The following is a 16,880-nucleotide window of genomic DNA, read 5'->3' as shown; positions in this document are numbered from 1 at the left end:
AATAAGTACAATAACTATTATTATAGGAAAGAAGTTCTGAGGTAACTAATGGGGCCACAGGCTGATAGGTCCTTGGAGCTGATAGGTTGTATCCAATGATTTTAAAGAAAGTGCATGCAGAGAAAATAGAAACACTGGTAGAAATCTCCCTAAAATTAGATTAGATTACTTACAGTGTGGAAACAGGCCCTTCGGCCCAACAAGTCCACACCGACCTGCTGAAGCGCAACCCACCCATACCCCTACATTTACCCCCTTACCTAACACTACGGGCAATTTAGCATGGCCAATTCACCTGTCCCGCACATCTTTGGACTGTGGGAGGAAACCCACGCAGACACAGGGAGAACGTGCAAACTCCACACAGTCAGTCGCCTGAGTCCGGAATTGAACCCGGGTCTCAGGCGCTGTGAGGCAGCAGTGCTAACCACTGTGCCACCGTGCCACCCAAAATGTTTAATGATTCAGAGGTGCTGTGTGTTGGACTGGAATGGCCAAACTTAAAAATCACACAACATCAGGTTATAATCCAACAGCTTTCTTTGGAGGCCCTAGCTTTTGAAGCACTGTTCCTTTACCAAGTGGTTCACCTGATGAAGAAGCAGCGCTTCGAAAGCTAATGCCTCCAAATCAACCTGTTGAATAATAACCTGGTGTTGTGTGATTTTTAAAATGTTTATAAACTCTGGAAAAATCCAAGGGTGGCACAGTGGTGCAATGGTTAGCACTGCTGTCTCACAGCCCCTGGGACCCGGGTTTGATTCCAGCTTCAGGTGACTGTCTGTGTGGCGTTTGTACATGCATTCTGTGTCTGTGCGGGTGTCCTCCGGGTGCTCTGGTTTCCAACCACCATTCAAAGATGTGCGTTTTATGTGGATTGGCCATGCTAAATTGTCCAATAGTGTCCATGGATGTGCAGGAGGAGCCATGGGAAATGCAGGGTTACAGCGATGGGGTGGATCTGGCTGGGATGCTCTTTGGAGCGTCTGTGTGGACTCAATTGGCCAAATGGCCTGCTTCCACCCAGTAAGTGATGGAACATTGCTGATATAATATCCTTATACAAAACAGGAGGATGGAAAGTCAACGATAGGCCAGTTAGCTTCACCTCTGCTATCTGGGGGAATGTCATAAAGGATAGAACAGCAGAGGATTTCAGAAACACATAAAATAATCAGGGAAAATCAGCAGGAATGGGAAATCTTGCCTGAAATATTTGCCAAGGAGGCAAAAAAGCAGGATAGGTAAAGGGGTACCTGTAGATGTGATGTATTTGGATTTCCAAACAATATTTGACAAGGTACGCTGTGCTGAGTTTTTAATTAAGGTGAGAGTTCATGGTGTTAACAGTAATATATTAGAATTGACAGAGGATTGGAGAAATAATGGAAGACAGAGGGAAATGCGATGAGAGGGCCATTTTCAGAATGGAAACCTGTAACTGGTAGATGTCACAGGGATCCACGCGAGAGCCACAATTATATTAATCAGTTGGAAAACAGAAATTGAGCATACGATGGCCAAGTGATACAAAACCGGCTGGGAAAGTTAAGTGGTGAAAATGACACAGAGTTTACAGAGAAATATAGACAAGGTTAAGTGAGTGGGCAAAAGCTTGGCAGACCCAATGCAATATGAGAAAATGTGATGTGCACTTTGGCAGAAGGAGTGGAGGAGCAGAATATTGTTGAAATTGACAAAGACCGCAGCACAAAGGGTTTTGTCAGAGTTCTCATGCGTACTTTACAGAAAGCTAGCACACCAGTTAGCCAGGCAATTAGCAAATGGAATGCTAGCATTTATTTCAAAGAGAATTGAGTATAAAAATAGGGGGGTCTTGCTAAAAGTATACAAAGTATTAGTCTGGCTGCACCTAGAATATTGTGAACAGTTTGAGTCCCCTTATCTAATGAAGAATCTACTGGCATTGGGCAGTCCAGAGAATGTTCACCACCCAGTCAGGGAGACTGTCTTACAAGGAAGGGTTGAGTAGGTTTGGACTGTACTCATTGGTGTTCAGAAGAATGAGTAGGGTCCCAACCTACACCAGCTTCCCTTATAAACAGTCCCTCTGTACCCAATGTGGATCAATGAGAGGCAACCTTATTCTTCAGGAGTTTGACAGGGCAGATGCTGAGAGGTTGTTTCCCCTTGTGGAAGAGATTAGGAGCAGAGGGCAAAGCCTCAGAATAAAGGGTTATCAATTTAAGACAGAGATGAGGAAGTTTTTCTCTCTCTCACACAGCATAGGGAATTCTTTATGAATGGATATACAGGGGGCATTCAATGGAAATTCAGCAGAACAATCCATGGGATATTGGGATTCCTTTAGGAAGAGCTTCCAAGCCCGTATTTCTGTAGAGTTTTCAAGGCTGAGAGGTGATTTCATTGAAATTTACAAATTTATTTCAGGATGGATATAGGTTAAAAAAAAACTAAGTTACCTTTGGCTGGTGAGTCCAAAGCCAAAGGATATAATCTGAAGGTAAGGCATTTAAAACTGCAATGAAGAGGAATTTCTTCACCAGAGGGTGGTGAATCGTTGCAGGCCTCTAACCAAGAAAGTGGGAAGTGCAATCATTTAAAATGTTCAAGACAGAAATGAGTAAAGGTTTGAAGAGTAATGACATCAAGGGAGGTGGAGATAGTGGCAGGAAGATGGCATTGGGGTTGATGATCAGCCATGGTCTGTTTCAGTAGCAGACCAGGCTCAATTCGATGAATGGTCTGCTCCTATTCCTTTGTGGATGTCATTGAAACAGCGAACGTTAACGTCGATCCTTGTGGCACGCAACCAGATCCAACCGGAAAATGTTCCATTTCTTTCCTCATCCCTGTTTTCTCTCTCCATGAACCAATTCTCAGATCTTGGTAAATTCCAAGTGATCACGTGTAGCAATCTGATTTGTGGCACTTTCTTAAATATTCTTCTGAAAGCCAAAATGTAATGCAGCCACTTGTTCTCCTTTATCTATCTTCTTAGTCACATGTTTAAAAAGAGTCTAATAAATTAATTAGTCATGGTTCTATATATACACAAGTGCCCTGTTACCAAGACCCAGAAAACAGATTGCAGCACGTTTTCCCAATGACTGATTTCAGTTTAGCTTATCAATAGTCTCCCTCATTTACCTGTGTTTCCATATTTGCAGCAACATCCTTTTGGCTACAGGCTGTTGTCCAGGGGATTTGTTGATTTTTAGTTCCATTATTCTACTCATGCTAATTAAGTGATTTGTTTTTAGATTAGATTACTTACAGTGTGGAAACAGGCCCTTCGGCCCAACAAGTCCACACCGACCCGCCGAAGCGCAACCCACCCATACCCCTACATATACCCCTTACCTAACACTATGGGCAATTTAGCATGGCCAATTCACCTGACCCGCACATCTTTGGACTGTGGGAGGAAACCGGAGCACCCGGAGGAAACCCACGCAGACACGGGGAGAACGTGCAAACTCCACACAGTCAGTCGCCTGAGGCGGGATTTGAACCCAGGTTCCTGGCGCTGTGAGGCAGCAGTGCTAACCACTGTGCCACTGTTCTCACTGGAATGGTAGCTCCCTACAATTTCTGATGTGATCTTTTGTGAATTCTGCTAAAAAAAAACCTAAAAGGTCTATTTACAATCTCTGGCATTTTTTTGATTCACAATTATAATTGTTGTGGTTCTGTTCGCCGAGCTGGAAGTTTTTGTTGCAAACGTTTCGTCCCCTGGCTAGGCAACATCATCAGTGCTCTGGAGCCTCCTGCGAAGCGCTCCTTTGATGTTTCTTCCGGTATTTATAGTGGTCTGCTATACCGGAAGAAACATCAAAGAAGCGCTTCGTAGGAGGCTCCAGAGCACTGATGATGTCGCCTAGCCAGGGGACGAAACGTTTGCAACAAAAACTTCCAGCTCAGCGAACAGAACCACAACAACGAGCACCCGAGCTACAAATCTTCGCACAAACCTTGAACAATTATAATTCCTCCTTTGCTAATTTGTTCCTTTTTTAACATGTGTGTAAATGTACCTCTAACCTTTTAGCATTTCAATGTTTTCTCTTAATTTATTAATGTAGTCAAGGCAGCAATTGATAAGCTGTAGGGAAACTATCAAGTCATAGATTCATACAGCACAGACACAGGCCATGCCGAACGTAATCCAGAACTAAACTAGTCCCACCTACCTGCTCCTGGCCTATATCCTTCCAAACCTTTCCTATTCATGTACCTACACACAAGGAATTAAGGGCTACGGGGAGAATGCGGGAAAGTGGAGTTGAAACGCCCATCAGCCATGATTGAATGGCAGAGCGGACTCGATGGGCCGAATGGCCTTACTTCCACTCCTATGTCTTATGGTCTTACACAAATGTCATTTAAACACTGTAATCATACCTACATCCACCTCCTCAGGAACATCATTCCACATGCGAGCCACCCTCAGTGTAAAGAATTTGTCCCTTATGTCTTTTTTAAATCTCTCTCCTCTCACCTTAAAAACATGCCCCCTAGTCTTGAAATCCTCCAAATTTGGGAAAAGACAACTGCCATTAACCTGATCTACACCCCTCATTATTGTATACACTTCTATCAGGTCACCTCTCAATTTCCTACGCTCCGGTGAAAAAAAGTCTCACGCTATCTAGCCTTTCTTTATAACTCAAACCTTCCAAATCAGAAAACACCTTGGTTAATCTCTTCAGAACACCCTCCAACTTAATAATATCCTTCCTATAACAGGGTGACCAGAACTGGACACCATATTCCAGAAGGGGCCTCATCAACCTCCTGTACAACGTGAATATAACGTCCCAACTCCTATACACAAAGGACTAAGCAATGAAGGGCAAACATGCTCAATGCCTTCTTAACCACCCTGTCTATATGTGACATAAACTTCAAAGTCTCCGTGAAAACTGAAAACTGAGAGAGAGAGACAGGAAGGAAGGGAGGGAACGAATCAGTACAAATTATATCACAAAGAAGTGGGGGAGTTTTACGACACAATGGGGAGCATTCTTGCCTCTGAGTTAGAAGTTCTCGGTTCAAGTCCCACTCAGACCGAAATAGTCAGAGAAGGCATACTTGTTATGTAGCTGCCAAACAAATTTTGTATCAACCTATAAATCCAATACAGAGGAACCTTGATTATCCAGCACTCGGTAAACCGACTTTCAGATTATCCAAAAAAGATCGCAAGGTCCCGATTCTTGGCTAACTATGTTATCTGGCATTCAATTAACTGTGTGAAATATACCCTACCCATATCATTCGGATAATTGCAGTTTCTCTGTACGTGGCAACAGCAGTTGGTAAGTGCAGGGGAGATTTCTTGTCAGCCACTCAATGGAAGAAGTGACTAGGCGCGTTGAAGAGGGCAATGCATTTGACATGGTCTACTTGGACTTCAGCAAGGCCTTTGAGAAACTCCTGCATGGGAGACTGATAGCAGCATTAAGAGCTCATGGGATCCAAAGAAGTTTAGCAAGTTGGATCCAGAATTGGATGAGTGGCAGGAAGCCGAGGATGGTAGGAGAGAGGTGTTCTGGTGACGGGAAGCCTGTATTTCTGCAAGGATCTGTACTGGGGGCCCTCACAGCTAGTGGTACATACAAAATGATTTGGATTTGAATGTTGAGAGAGTTGATTAGTAATTTCACGCACAACGTGAAAATTGGTGACATGGTAAATAGTGAGGTGGGTAGTCTTAGATGGAGGAGGATACAGATGGGCTGATCACAGGCAAATGGGATTCAACTCAGATAAGTGTAAGGTGCTGCACTTGGCGAGACAAACAAGGCTACGGAATCCATGATGAATGGTAGGACCCTGGAGAGCCTCTACTGTCGCTTTCCAGTGGCATGGCACCACAGCTCACATGTTGACACACCAATGTCGGCTCTTAGGGAGGTGGTTTGCCATATTTTCTGGATAGCTACTGTACATCAAATTGGTGCCAATGACATCTCTCCATTTTGGTGGGATGGATTTAGGATCTGCCTTTTCACCTTGCCTATCATAGAATCAAGGCCGAATGGCCTGCTTCCACACTGTAGGGATTCCACAATTCTAGAATACGTACAGTGTGGAAGCAAGCCATTCAGCCCATCAAATCCACACTGACTTCCCCCCCCCCCAACTCCCCAACAACAGCATCTCACCCAGACCCACCTTCCCATCTAACTCTGGTAACCCTACATTTGCCATGGTTAACTGCACATCCCTGGACACTTTAACATGGCCAATCCACCTAACATCTTTCCGGCTGTGGGAGAAAGCTGGAGTACCTGGTAGAAATGGGGGAGGAATGTGCAAACTCCGCACAGTCACTGGAGGGTGGAATCGACCCTGGGTCCCTGGCGGTGTCTGGTAGCAGGGCTAACCACTGAGCCACCATGCTGCCCCAAGAGTAAAGGTCAGGGTGCTCCAGGTCAGTCCAGCGCTTGAGCAGAGGTCTAAAAAAGGAGACCATTTGGTCCAACATGTCTGTACCAGCCCTTTGTAATCAGTGTCGCTCCCTTGCCTTTTGCCCGTCGATCATGCCTTTTCAGGTACATAGGTAATCACCTTTGGAAGGTTACTATTGAATGTGCTTCCACCAACTCCTCAGGCAGTACATTCCAGATCATAACAACTTGCTAAGTAAAGAAACAAAGTCTCCTCATCTCCTGTTCTGGTTCTTTTATCAATTATCTTAATATCTGCCCTTTGGTTATTGACACCTCGTCAGTGGAAACATCTTATCTCTATTTACTTGATTACTTTCTTAGTCATTTTAAACACCTCTAGTAAATAGATGTGGTAATGTACCACATAGGACGTGTAAATTGGGAGCAGAAAGTCACAAACATGGATAAATGGACAGATTAAGGTCTCAAGCAGAACTGTGCCAGATGGAGCTCAATGCGGAGAAGTTTAAAGAGATCAAAGGAGAATATTTTCTAAATGGTCAGATGTCAGGAACTGTGGAGAAGCAATGAGATTTAGGAATCTGTGTTCAAGTTTTACAGTATACAGTAGACTTACCCCTTTGCTGCAGTTCCAAACACACTGAAGAGACTCAATACAAAGCAGCCCACTTGATTGACACCACATTGACAATGATTCTTCTCCCTCCACCAATGACACACAGTGACATGTGTTCCACCTGTAAAATGCAGTAACTCATCAAGTCTCCTTCGACAGCACCGCTAGCCCCTCGAAGGGTGAGGGCAGTGGAGCATGGGTGCACCATTACCTGCAAGTACCCCTCCAAGCCATACACCTTGACTTTAAACTCCGTCACTGTTCCTTCAAAATTCTGAAATTCTGACACCGGAAATAAAATGAGAAAGTCAAAGCAAATGTTGAAAATCTGAAAGAAAGGCAAAAGGAGGTGTTGGTCCCACAGCATCTGTGGAGAGAGAAGCAACTGACTGTTCAAGACCAGTACATCTCTTTTTCTCAAAACTGAAAGGAACTGGAAATAATGTCTTTTTTTTATACTGTGGACAAGGGGGAGAAAATTGAAAGAGTTGTCCATTAGGTCCCTTTTATATCTTTCCTCTCTCCCCTTCAACCTATGCCTTCCACTTCTCGACTCCCCCCACCCCAGGAAAAAGACCTTGTCTGTTTACCCGTTCCATGCCCCTCATGATTTTATTAACCTTGATAAGGTCACCCCTCAGCCTCTGACACTCCAGGGAAAACAGCCCCAGCCTATTCAGCCTCTCCCTATAGCTCAAATCCTCCAACCCTGGCAAATGACAGAGGGAGTGATAACAGGAAAGGAGCCATAGAGATGTCAAAGTGGTGCAAATGAGGGAGCGAGAAAAGAAAATAGATGCATTCTGCTGAAAAGAAAGCTGGGTGTTGCTGGGTACAGACAGTTTTGAGTTATAAGGAAAGGCTGGGATTTTTTCTCACGGAACATAGGAAGTTGAGGGATGACCTTGTAGAAGTTTATAAAATAATGAGGGGTATAGATAGTCATCTTTTCCCTCAGGTTAAGGGTTTCGAGACGAGGGGGCACAATTTTAAAGTGAGGGGAGAGAGAGAGAGTTGAAAAACATATGAAGGCAATTTTCTCACGTAGAGGGCAGTTCACAGAGTGGTGGATGTGAGCATAGTTACAACACTTAAAATACATTTGGATATGTACATATGAAAGGTTTGGAGGGATATGGGCTAGGAGCAGGCAGGTTGGACTGGTTTAATTTGGGATTATGTTCTGGAAGGTGCTTGGACAGAAAAGGAGTGTTGTTCCTCCAGCTTTGGGCTTTGTTGGAAGATCATACCAGCCCGAGGATAGAAACATTAGTACAATAGCACAGTGGTTTATTGAAATGGCTAAACAACTGCAAAATTGGGATCATTGCTACGGGCAGAATGCACATGTTTGGCCTCTCCAGTGTAAAGATCATGTTGTAAGCAATGATGGCATTGGAGTCAGAGAGTCATAGAGATGTACAGCACGGAAACAGACCCTTCAGTCCAACTTGTCCATGCCGACCAGATATCCCAAGCCAATCTAGTCCCATTTGCCAGCACCCAGCTCATATCCCTCTAAACCCTTCCTATTCATATATTCATCCAGGTGCCTTTTAAATGTTGTAATTGTACCAGTCTCCACTACTTACTCTGGCAGCTCATTCCATACATGCACCACCCTCTGGGTGACAAAGTTGCCCCTTAGGTTTCTTTTATATCTTTCCCCTCTTACCTTAACCTGTGCCCTCATGTTCTGGACTCACCCATCCCAGAGAAAAGACTCTGTCTATTTACCCTGTCCATGCCCTTCATGATTTTATTAACCTCAATAAGGTCACGCCTCAGCCTCTGATGCTTCAGAGAAAACATTCCTAGCCTATTCAACCTTTCCCTATAGCTCAAACCCTCCAACCTTGGCAACATCCTTGCAAATCTTTTCTGAACCCTTTCAAGTTTCACAATATCCTTCCGAGAGGAGGGAGACCAGAATTGCACACAATATTCCAAAAGTGGCCCATCCAATGACCTGTACAGCTGCAACATGCCCTCCCAACTCCTATATTCAATGCTCTGATTAATAAAGGAAAACACACCAAATGCCTTCTTCACTATCCTATCTACCTGCGATCCCACTTTCAAGGAACTATGAACCTGCACTCCAAGGGCTCTGTTCAGCCACACTCCCCAGGACCTTACTATTAATGTATAAGTCTCTCTCTGATTTGCCTTTCCAAAATGCGAAAGTACAAATGTTGCTTCACCTGGAAGATATGTTTGGAGCCTTGGACAGTGAGGAGGGGATGAGGCGAACAGCAAGTGTTTGCGTTGGCAAGGTACCATGGAGCAGTGTGCAAGTGGTAGCAGTGATGAAGGAAGGGGCCAGAGTGCTGACAGTAGAGGGAGGGGAGGATGTTTTTGGCATTGGTACTGTAGGTAAAGGGGGAAATGTCTAAAGAATGCGGAGGCTGGCGGGGTGGACAGCAAGGACAACGGGAACTCTATCGTTGTTCTGGGAGGAATGGGAAGGGGAGAGGGCAGAAGAGCAAGAGATGGGTCAGACATGGCTGAGGGTCCTGTGGCCCAGGATGAGGGCAGGTCCTCGGCTGAGGGAAAAAGGAGGACAAGTCAGAGGCACTCTGACTGAATGTGACAGGTTCGGAATGGGGGGAGGGAAACATAAACCGCTTCACTAGTATCCCTTCCAGGAAGAAAATCTGCCATCCTTATCTGGTCTGGCCTACCTGTGACAATGTGGTTGACTCTATGACAATGTGGCTGCTTCGTGAGATTCTCAGTTGAGGTACCGGAGAAAAATCACATAAATTAAGAAAGGAAAAGAAGTTGAAGCCGTAATCCCATTGAATATTTCAGACCTAAGATGGATAGATTTTTCTGTAAATGCAGGTAGTCTCTCACAAACAATTTCCCATTCACCATAATCTCAAGGCTTGAAAATTGCTGTCACACCTTGTAAGAATAGGGAGAATGCAGTTGGGGGGTGAGTGGATGTCAGTGAGAGCAGGGGCCTGTGGGAAGGTTGGGGGTACATCGCTGTTGGAATTCAGTCATTGCTATCTCAGCGCTTGCTAGCCCAAACCTGTAGCCTACTTGGGGTCATGACTCCCACTTTAGGAGCCCTATATTATGGATTGTGGCATCGAGCAATTCTAGTCTCCTTTCTATTGGAAGGATGTCGTGAAATTTGAAAGAGTTCAGAAAGGAATTTACAAGGATGTTGCCAGGGTTGGAGGATTTGAGCTACAGGGAGAGACAGAATAGTCTGAGGCTGGGGCAGTACAGAGAGATCTGTGTATTCTTGTACACCAGTCAATGAAGGTAAGCATGCAGGTACAGCAGGTAGTGAAGAAGGCTAATAGCATGCGGGCCTTCACAACAAGAGGGATTGAGTATAGAAGCAAAGAGGTGCTTCTGCAGCTGTACAGGGCCCTGGTGAGACCACTCCTGGAGTACTGTGAGCAGTTCTGGTCTCCAAATTTGAGGAAAGACATTCTGGCTATTGAGGGAGTGCAGCGTAGGTTCACGAGGTCAATTCCAGGAATGGCGGGATTACCTTACACTGAAAGACTGAAGTGACTGGGCTTGTATACCCTTGAGTTTAGAAGACTGAGAGGGGATCTGATTGAGACGTATAAGATTATTAAAGGATTGGACACTCTGGCAGCAAGAAACATGTTTCCGCTGATGGGTGAGTGCCGAACCAGAGGACACAGCTTAAAAATATGGAGTAGACCATTTAGGACAGAGATGAGGAGAAACTTCTTCACCCAGAGAGTGGTGGCTGTGTGGAATGCTCTGCCCCAGAGGGCAGTGGAGGCCCAGTCTCTGGATTCATTTAAGAAAGAGTTGGATAGAACTCTCAAAGATAGTGGAATCAAGGGTTATGGAGATAAGGCAGGGAGAGGATACTGATTAGGAATGATCAGCCATGGTGGTGCAGGCTTGAAGGGCTGAATGGCCTGCTCCTGCACCTATTGTCTATTGTTTTCCCTGGAGTGTTGGAGGCTGAGGGGTGATTTCTATAAAATCATGAGGGTCATGGATAGGATAAATAGACAAGATCTTTTCCCTGGATGGGGAAGTCCAGAACTAGAGGGCATAGGTTTAGGGTGAGAACGGGAAGATATAAAAGGAACCTAAGGGGCAACTTTTTCACAGACAGGGTGGTGCAAGTATGGCATGAGCTGCCAGAAGAAATGGAGGCTGGTACAATTACAGCATTTAAAAGGCATCTGGATGGGTATATGAATAGGAAGGGTTTAGAGGGATCTGGGCCAAGTGCTGGCAAATGGGACTAGATTAGGTTATGATATTTGGTTGGCATGGACGAGTTGGACCGAAGGGTCTGTATCCGTGCTGTATATTTATCTATGACTCTAAGACGTGCAAATGCACTTCAGTTAAGGAATAATTGTGATCCAAGCAAATGGCAAAAAAGGTGCAAATGCATCTTCTCATCCTGAGGTCACCCAACTAATACCCACCCTCCCAAAAGCAAATGCAGTTTCTCTACATTGACTAAAGTCCTACTGCCACGTGGATAAGGCCTCCGCTCTGCTTTAGCTCAACCTGGGAGGACTCAACTCGTGCACAGAAAGCTCCCAGGAACTTGGCAATACTGACTGCACTCTGAACACACTTCAGTCACCTCAGAGAATGCCTTCAGGAGCCCTGCCAACATCAAGCCGATCTGTAAAAGTAGCAATGTACTTTGATGATTTCAATCAGTGGGTTTTTTTTAAACAAAAGGTCCCCTTGTTCTAGGAAGGATGTTATTAAACCGGAAAGAGTGCAAACGGAATTTACAAGGATGTTTCCTGGGCTCAACAGTCTAAGTTATAGAGAGAGTTTGGGAAAGCTGGGGTCTTTTTCTTCAGAATATTGGAGACTGAGGGGGGGACCTTATAGAGGTGTATAAGATCAGGAGAGGCATGGATAAGGTGAATGCACTCGATCTTTTTCCCAGGGTTGGGGAATCGAGGACTTGAGGGCATCAGTTTAAGTTTCGAGGGGAAGAATAAAAAGGGAATCTGAGGGGCACTTTTTTTTAAGAGAGTGGTACGCATATGGAATGAGCTGCCAGTGGAAGTAGGCACATTAACAACATTTAAAAAGCATTTAGACAAATACATGGTTAGGAAAGGTTCAGAGGGGTATGGGTCGACAAGTGTGGCGCTGGGAAAGCACAGCAGGTCAGGCAGCATCCCAGGAGGAGAAGAGTGGAAGTCTGGGGCCTAGTACAGGGAAATGGAGTTAGCGTTGGCGGACATTTTGGTCGGCATGGACCGGTTTGGGCCGAAAGGCCTGTCTCCGTGCTGTCGGGCTGTAATGACTCTCGGCAAATGATCAAATTCCAGCCATAGGCTTGTCTGCACAGAGGCAACATCATGTGTCAACAGTTCAGAAAAGATTTACAAGGGCTGTCAGGGTTGATGGGTTTGGGCTTTGAGAGAGACTGGATAGGCTGGGATTGTTTTTCCCTGGAGCGTCGGAGGCTGAGGGGTAACTTTATATAGAGGTTTATAAAATCATGAGGGGCAAGACTAAGGTGAATAGCCAAGGTCTTTTTTTTTCCCCCCCAGGGTATGGGCGTCCAAAATGAAGGTGTGTTGGGTTAAGGTGAGAGTGGAAAGGTTTAAAAGCGACCTGAGGGCAACTTTTTCACACAGAGGGTGGTGCATGTATGGAACGAGCTGCCAGAGGAAATGGTGGAGGTGGGCATCATTACATTTAAAAGGCATTTGGATGGGTACATGAATAGGAAGGGTTTAGAACCAATGCTGGGCCAAATGTAGCAAATGGGACTAGCTCAGTTTAGGGTATTTGGGTTGGCAGTGACGAGTTGGACCCAAGCGTCTGTTTCCATGCTGTATAATTATAAAGAAGGCTGTGTTATTTGTTATAATACAGACAGGGGGCTATTATTTCCAATCTTTCTGCTGTTCATTGGTTTGCCAGTTGATGGATCTTGCCTGAAAGTGTACACAGAGCTGTGCTCCCTGTGGGGTTGGGGAGGGGGGAGGGAGGTGGGGGACTGAGGGTGATAAGGGAGATGACCTGGTTCAGTACGTTCCCCACGCCAGGAACATTACCAGTAGAACACTGCTAAGGAGAACAAGGTGTGACCGAGGGCAGGTGAATGTTTCACTAGAGAGACAGGGAAAGGAGAGAGAGAGAGAAACAAATCAGCCGGCCACCTCAGCCCCAGTCACTTTTCTTTCAACTCGTTCCAACTCCTTTGCCACCCAAAAGGGGGCTTTTCTCCCCACCCCCCCCAAAAAAAGCAAGAACGTTGTCACAACAACAACAACACGGCCCGTCCTCCGTAGCGCCTAACCTCTAAAGGGCAGCGTTATTTCCATTTTTGTTTATTGTTTGGGAGTCCCATCCCGTTGTTGATGCTGACAACATCGATCACTCCCGGGAACTGCGAAAGAAAATAACAACAACAACAACAACAAAAAATTGGGAATCCATTTGCAGGTCTCACTGTAAGTCTCGGGGTAAGTCCGAGAGGTTCCCTGAGGGTCCTTTCTCCCCCAGGAGACGGTGTGTGTGTGTGTGCTGCCAAGTCTTCAGCATCACCGAGCAGCAGTTTTAACCCCGGCTGCAGACTGAACATCTCCTGATGTGGACAAGGCAGGGCTTGGGGGTTTGAGTAGGGAGGGGGGGGGACGAAGGGAGGGAAGCCCACTTGGTTCAACAGAAATAATCATCACCACCACCACCAACCCCCCCCCCCTCCCCCCGCCTCCTCTCCAACTTGCACGCTGTTTGCGAAGACTTGACGCCGAACGGGGAAGGCTGGATCAAGGTTCCCAGTGAGTCAGAGACGGACGGTGCTGTGCGATGGGTCCAGGGGGACGCGGGAGCTGCGTCTCTTCGCTGTTACTGCACTTCTTGCTGTTCTCCGGCGGTGAGTACTGGAATCTTTCCAATTCAGAAACTGCACCTTGACTCCCCCCACACCCCCTCACCCACTCCCCTCCGTGGCTGCTCACCACCCTGCCTTTTGTGTCTTTCAGCATTCAGTAGTAGATGGAGAGCTTCTGCCGCCCCCACTGTACCCACGGCTGGTAAGTTTCAAAATTATTCCCCCCCCCCCCCGCCTCTCATTTTTTTTTCTCAAAATTTTATTATCAACCGGTGCAATTTTCAAAACCCACCCCCCCTTTCTATTTTCTGCTCAAATATTGCTTGATGTTCGTATTTCTGGCTTATCCACATCCCCTCCCTCGTTTTCCAGGGCTCATTTTAACCCAAATTCGTAATCTCCGCCCGATTTTGCGCTGATTTCGGCGCGTGTTTAGGGTGGGAATGGGTGGAGAGACCCCCCCCCCCACCCCCACACTTTCTGTCTGTGACCCCAATAGGGCTGCATTGGTTAGCTGAAAATGTGACTGTTACCTCCCACTCGCTGACCCTCCCCATTGGAAAGAATTTTTAACTGTGACAATGAGTTACAAACTTCTGGCTTTTTATTTTGGGGGGCGGGGTGGGGTGGTGGGATGGTTTACTATCACATTCCCAGCAAAAGAAAGCTATGGGCGCTCGGGAGAGAGGGTTGCTGGTCTCTATCGTCCACTGAACAGAATTGACCCGGTTTAATTCTCGAGTAAAAAGTGAGGTCTGCAGATGCTGGAGATCAGAGTTGAAAATGTGTTGCTGGTTAAAGCGCAGCAGGTCAGGCAGCATCCAAGGAACAGGAAATTCGATGTTTCGGGCCAGAGCCCTTCATCAGGAATGACATCGTCGAATTTCCTGTTCCTTGGATGCTGCCTAACCTGTTGTGCTTTAACCAGCAACACATTTTCAGCCCCGGTTTAATTCTCCCCTCAATCATAACTTTTTCAAAATAAAATACTGGGGAGGCTGGAAGTCTGAAACAAACTCAGAAAATGCTGGAGAAACTCAACAGGTCTGGCAGCATCGCTGGACAGAAAGCAAGAGTTAATCCAAAGGGGAAACATTCACTCTGTCTTCTGTCCACATGCTCGTTTTCTCCGGCATACAAAAACAAAGCAGTATTTAACGATTTGAGTCTGATGCGACTGTTTGAAACCCCCTTTCTCCCTGCGGCACAGACTGCTCTGATGCGGGGGAAGTCAGCCAACTGTAAACTTATCATTTTTTATTCATTTCTGACGGGCACACGCCTCCCCTGTTTTCTCCCTTTTGGCTGGGAGTTGCAAACTCACTGCACCCAGGGCCGAAATCGGATTTCCCACCAGGTCTGCGCTTGCCTCTGAATGGGTTTCTAGCCCGTGACTGTTTCGTGTCACCTCAAGGTTCTCGGCTGATGGCTCGGGCCAAATGTAATGACCGAATCAACGCGCCCGTCAGGTCACTGCGACCTCACTGAAACTCTGCAAAGTCCGCCTCTCATCGACCGTGAAGCTCCAGGGGACATTAGTGCCGCACAATCGCCTTCGACAAAACCCAGCTCAATCAGCGGAAGCCGTTCATTGATATCCCTGGCTCATTCCGACTTGGAAGAGTAGGTCCCTTTGAAGTGACTACTTAAAGGGTTCTTTTTTTTTCCACGCGCCATTGCCCCCTGCTGGCTCCGACCCACCGGCTCACAACTCCTTCTGGGAGGGCAGCAGAAGGTCCCGGGAATTGTCCCTCAGGCGACCTGGCCAGAACCTGAAATCCTCACCAGAGGCCAAACCGAGATCCAAGGGAGCAGGAGACGACGGCGCGCTGAAGCATATGTGTCGGTGTGCAGAACAGAAAGAGAAATTGCTGGAGAAATTCAGCAGGTCTGGCAGCATCTGGAGAGGGAGAGAGGAAAAAAATCTCAGGTCCTTCTTCAGAGCTAGATTTAGACCTGCCCTTACGGTGCTAAGGCATGCAAGGCCTTGGAGAATGGAGTTGGAGGTTTTTTTTCTGAACATGGTGCGATGGGCCGAAGGGTCTTTTTCTGTGCTGTGGATCTCTATGATACGAAAGATTCGCGGTAGGGGGTGGGGGCGCCAAAAGCTGTAGAGAGAGAATCCGAATGGAAATTTGGACCTTTCCAGAACTGGGAAATGGTGGTTTTAGGATGATGACGTGTAATGGGGTGGGGGTGAATAGAGGCGACAGACAGAGAGAGAAAAGGTGATAGGCAAACAAAGATAATTGACCACAAACCAAGAGAGAGAGAGAGAGAAATATCGTGCACAATGAGCTTCTCCTCTTTGGGGTGGCACGGTGGCTCAGCGGTTAGCACTGCCGTCTTCCAGCACCCAAGGACCTGGGTTTGATTCCAGCCTCAGGGGACTGTCTGTGTGGAGGTTGTGCATTCTCCCCGTGTCTGTGTGGGCTTCCCCCCCACCATAGTCCAAAGATGTGCAGGTTAGGGTGAATTGGCCATGCTAAACTGATCCAGGGATGTGCAGGCTAAGTGTGTTAGCCATGGGAAATGCGGCATTGTGGGGAAGAGGGGAATGTTGGGGTGCACTTGGCGGACTTGCTCCCACACTGTAGGGATTCCATGATGCTTACAAGAACATCAGCAGATGCATTACCCTTTCCCAATTATCCTGAGGGAAGGGTCACTGAATTCAAAGCGGTAACAGTCTCCCTCTCCACAGATGCTGCCAGACATTCTCCAGTTCTGTTACCTTTATTCAATATCCTGGGGACCCAGGTTTGAACTGAACTCCATTAGTTGGGTGGCATTTGAACGCATTGAAAAAGAATAACTGGAAATGAAACGTCTCGTCGTTACCCTGAAACCGCTGCTGTAAAACTCCCCCAATTCTCTCGCATAACAGTCCACCCACACTGAAAGAGAGGGACTCAGTTTAGCAGGGGAGAAATCACCTCTATCAGCACAGCATTTCCTCAGTACTTCACGACAGCTTTCAGTATTGTCTGTCTGCTCTGGCGTAGGACTTGAACTCAGAGCTTTGTGA

This window comes from Hemiscyllium ocellatum, chromosome 35 (genome assembly GCF_020745735.1).
Source record: "Hemiscyllium ocellatum isolate sHemOce1 chromosome 35, sHemOce1.pat.X.cur, whole genome shotgun sequence".
NCBI lineage: Eukaryota > Metazoa > Chordata > Chondrichthyes > Orectolobiformes > Hemiscylliidae > Hemiscyllium > Hemiscyllium ocellatum.
Note: the sequence above shows the minus strand (reverse complement) of the source record.